The 5,139-nt window shown below is 27.1% G+C and overlaps 1 non-coding gene across 1 annotated transcript; it reads right to left on the reverse strand.

Moving 5' to 3' along the window:
* Window positions 1-4,442: 4,442 nt before the first annotated feature.
* LOC115033475 lies at window positions 4,443-4,561 on the reverse strand. Its single transcript, XR_003838830.1, has one exon. It is a non-coding gene; the product is annotated as a 5S ribosomal RNA (ribosomal RNA).
* Window positions 4,562-5,139: the final 578 nt, after the last annotated feature.

Genomic DNA, 5,139 nt, shown 5'->3' on the forward strand with positions numbered 1-5,139 from the left:
AAAATGTCAATTTTGTATCTAAGAATTGAAAATTTAAAACAAGATTCCACGTAAGTAATTAATACTGTTACCAAAAAATCTAAAAAATACATTTACGCAGTTTATTTTTATAGTCATTTTAAGTACAAATTTGGACGAAATTACATATTAAAAACTAGGATAACTATTTTAGTTATTTTGTTGTGATTGTATAATATTATTCGTGGGTACTTGAAACTTCTAAAGTATACTATTATATATCTATGATAGTACCACGGTTTTTTGTTGATGTATAACGCGTTATAAGTACCTAATAAATATTATGATATGATTAATTTGGAATTTATTATAGGTACCTAATATAATATTATGTCTTATACCTAGACTAACATACCGTCTCCGCTCAGAATCGTTTTTCTTATACAATGATATTATATCATTGAATTCAAATTTAATACCATCCATTATACAGTGACCCACTTGTAACCTACTGTACAGCAGAGCGAAATCCACTTACCCACCTTTTTTAGTATGCGTATAGTATACACAACAAACATAGTCAAAATAATGCTTTGATTTTAAAATTCAGTATTTTTTTCTGCAAGGAAAGTGAATCTAGTTGGTACCTTAAAAAGATCAAAATGGAAAATTCCAAGGAATTTTTACGCAAAATCATTTTTTGACAAAATCTCGACTAAAAATATTTTGACTATTTTTGAGCTATAAGATATTTATTTATATATAAATATATATACCTATATTTAGGCATAAGAAAATTATGATTTTATTTGTTGTTTTTTTTTTAAATAATTACTGTCGATAAAAAATTCAGAATAGATACTTAAAAATGTAATACAAGATTCCTCATAAGTTGTTATGAATGGAAATTTAAATAAAAGTGGAGTATAAAGAAGAAAAAAAAACACATATTGTAAATAAGTTTAAAAAAATTAGAATTTTTCAACAAAAATAAAAATGTCTATTATAGGTGTAAACCATAGATCATACATCTATAGTAGACTACCTCTACTAAGGTATTAACATAGATTTTATCAACTTCGTCCGTATGACAGTATATTGTATAGGTATCGATGTTGTCTTACGTGCATAATATGGTATTAAGACGTATTATAATAATTAATATGTATTAATGTGCATATATTCGGTTGTTTGGTAACATTAACATACAGTCAGTCATACTGACATGTATTTTTTACCGACGTGATAGTATAACTGACAATTATTATTCTGTTTTCACAGTTCACACAAACAGTACTAGTATTAAAGTTATTAAAATGTTAATGATTCTGACGATCCAATTTATATTATTTTAGAGTATAATTATTAATTTCATTACAAAAGATTTTCATATTTCCGAAACTACGCGCCAGTCGAAATCTACATACGCAAATTAAAACGTACCTACTATAAGTTTTATGACGTATGGTTGATGATTATTATTTATGTTTAATTATTAATTAGTATTCTCAAATATCCAGTAGGCAGTAAGTTCCTACACTGATTTTCATTTATATATAAATATAAGTATGTTATTTTAATGAATTAATAAAGTAGGTAGGTACCTAATAGGTAACATTTATCTATAATTAGTTTTAAAGGTATCATTTTAAGTACCTATGAAATAGTAATGTTGATTCAATAAGTCAAATCTTGAATAATGATAAGACACTTCAATAACCACATTGGAACTAAACTGCATTTATTCGGAGTGCGAGTAAAAGGGAATAGGTACTTACTGAATTAATGCATTTTTGGTTATACACAATACACTAAACGTCTTATACCAGATACCTAGGTACTATATTAACATATTGTAATCACTAATCCTTAAAAAACAAATGTTATACCCATTCGTTGTTAAAATACATATTTGATTTGTATTTTTCTTATCTTAAATTATTATTATTAATAAAATAGCCGCAGTAGGTACAGCCAATATAAACATTATAATATAAACCGTTTTTTTTTTCGTTGACTTATTGCTTTTACCCATAGATAATATAATATTGTATAATATAATAGTGTATATTATATATTATTATGCTTTTACCACGCACCGTATAATAAGGGGAGCGGGTTACCAGTTCAAATATGACTTGTCTGAAGGTCATGTGTTCGAATGCACAAGCCACTAGGTAGCAGTTTTAAATATTATGCGCCCTAGGCATGTAATAATTTATATTTGCCTCCTTCCAATGATTTTTGTTTATTACTGGTGCATAATAAAACAAAAAAAATAATTGTATAATAAATAATAATACACTGTTACAATTTTATAAAACAATAAAATTCCTTTATTACCCAACCAGTATGGCCTCGCCAAAAATACGTCCGGTCAACTACGTGTCGACATCGCCGACCTATACGCTAAAATATAGGTATCTAATACCTACTACCTACTATTATATTCATCGTAGGTAAAATGATAAAAAAAATTATATTTACGTGGTATGCAAGTTTTTGTCGTACAAACGATTCGCTTACTTATGAAAATTACCAAGAGAAAATTCAAAACATCGTTAATAAAATCATAATTAAAAGTAAATTCGAGTGAGTAGGTACCTATCTAATAAAAATTATTTTATATTTTATCAATCACTCTGTACCTACTTTTTAGGAAACACACTGTATATATCAGAAAATATTTTATAACAAACCGTATTATGTTAGTAACTATTAACTAGTTGCTGGTGGTTTTCGGTGAACCTGTTCCTATTTCGTTATTGGCGATAACGCTTGCTTATGAGTATAGACGTACCTATATAGTCTAATGTCCGTATGCATGGTCAATTTGTGTGTCATATTAGACACATATTTGAACATAAACACTTAAATTTAAACTCAACATCAGCGGCTCCCAACCACCAGGCACCGGTCACGACTTACGAACCAAATTACGATCCACTGAGGTTTTTATAGTGAGTTGTGAATGCATAATTCACTTATTATTTCACCATGATTTTTAACGGATATTGAAAAAAAATCTTCCTAAAATAAATTAATAACAGAAAAAGATCGAGGACGAATCGTTATGAATATTAAAATTTATCCAGTATTAATTAATATTTTGTATACAAATAAAAAATTTCATTATTATAAAAAGTCTCGATTAACTGTGATTTTCATTTATCCGTGTGACCCCTCCCCATCATTACCCCGGATAATCGAGGTTCCACTGTATAGGTACCTATTAAAATGTATTAATATTATACAATAATTTAGTGTTAATGAATGATAATTTAAAATTAATGTTTGCAAATAATGTTTTGATTTGAACTTAAAATTAAAATTGTAGGGTTACGTTCATAATTGGTTGTTAACCAGTAACCACTGCTTTATAGATATAATCAACACAGGTACAGAGTTGATTAAATAAAACAATTTATGTCTCCTATGTATTTTCCCGCCATGTGCAGCTGAATTATTTTTCAATATTTGATGTTTTTGAATTGGGGGTACTAATTTACAGCCTGGGGGGGCTTAGCCCCCTCAAAATATAATAGTATACCATTCTTAAAAGTTAAAATTATGTACCTATAAATTATAATTTAAAAAAAAATGTTTTGGGGCTTGAGTCCCCCCTAAATATTTTTCCTATTTGCGCCACTGGTCACTGTATAATGGATGGTATTAAATTTGAATTCAATGATTTAATATCATTGTAATATTGTATACGAAAAACGATTCTGAGCGGAGACGGTTTGTGATTTTTTTTTACATAAATCGAAAATATAACGAAAAAAAAGATATTTGAAATATCTATTTATGAACAGCACAAAAAGAGCCATAATATTTGAAAATTATACTATAATGTTTAGAAATTGCTAATATTAATATTTTGTGAAAATGCAGTCTCTATATTTTGAATTATATAAAAAAAAAACAAAATCTTGTTTCAAAAACTAGTTTTGCATAAAAACGTTTGTTTTATTTTAGTAAGGTACTCAGTATTTTCATTCTTAACCACCTACAAATATCAACTAGAGCTAATTTCGAAAACTTTTCAAGTTGAAGATCGAAGCATATTTTTTCCATTATTAAACGTGTTCACGGACACGCATCACTCATCATTGTAAAATCAAAAGGTATACATTCATCGCTCAGACGCTCCAGAATCTATCACCAACGTCCAATAATAATAAATAACTTAAAAATTAAAATATATTATTCAAGTTATAGTTTAAGTGATTATTGTTTTCGATGTTGTAGTGATTGTGATTACCTATGCGTTATACAATTTTTCAGAAAGTAAATATTCACATAACACACAATTAGAATTGGCATCGAACTACAAATGTATAATTTAAATTAAATAAAGTTTTAATACATCACTGATACTGAAAAAATATATTATAATATAATATATATTATAATAAACCAAAATAACCCAATAAAAAAATTAAAAGATTGTTCAAATATGTATTGACAAAATAAATAAATTATGCCAACGGCACGTAGTGTTCCCAAGCGGTCACCCATCCAAGTACTAACTACGCCCGACGTTGCTTAACTTCAGTGATCGGACGAGAACTGGTGTATTCAACGTGGTATGGTCGTTGGCGATAGAAATTAGTTATCAGATGGCAATTGGATAATAATATTTTTCTATAAAAATAATTAAAAAAATTATATTTTGCGATCAGTCTATAGGTATATTCTTTGTAAGTTGCAATACAGGAACTATGTTTTTACAGTCAAATTTTGTGAGTGTTGCGTCCCTTTCAAATATAAATTTTGTAATACATATTACATAATTGTATACCACATGCATTTACTTATTAGTTATTACTTAGGTAGGTACCTATTACAAAAATTAATTTTAAATTATGATGATTAAATATATATATTATTGTGTACCTACTACACAATATTTTAATATTGTTCACCATTTAGTGGCATTTATCATACATTATAAAAGTGCTTGAAAAAATAAATAAAATAATATGGGAGTTCCGAGTTGTAAAAAAAAAATAAAAAATATGTATTAAATCTGTTACTTTTAATTTTTTATTGATGCCTAATTATTTCATTGATGAGTCTTTATATCAATATATTATTATTGATTATCCGCGGACTAAGATATTAGGTAAGTACATATATCTTAGACCTTAGTCCGTGCGATTATCATACATATCATAT

The sequence above is a fragment of the Acyrthosiphon pisum genome, chromosome X (assembly GCF_005508785.2).
Source record: "Acyrthosiphon pisum isolate AL4f chromosome X, pea_aphid_22Mar2018_4r6ur, whole genome shotgun sequence".
Lineage (NCBI taxonomy): Eukaryota > Metazoa > Arthropoda > Insecta > Hemiptera > Aphididae > Acyrthosiphon > Acyrthosiphon pisum.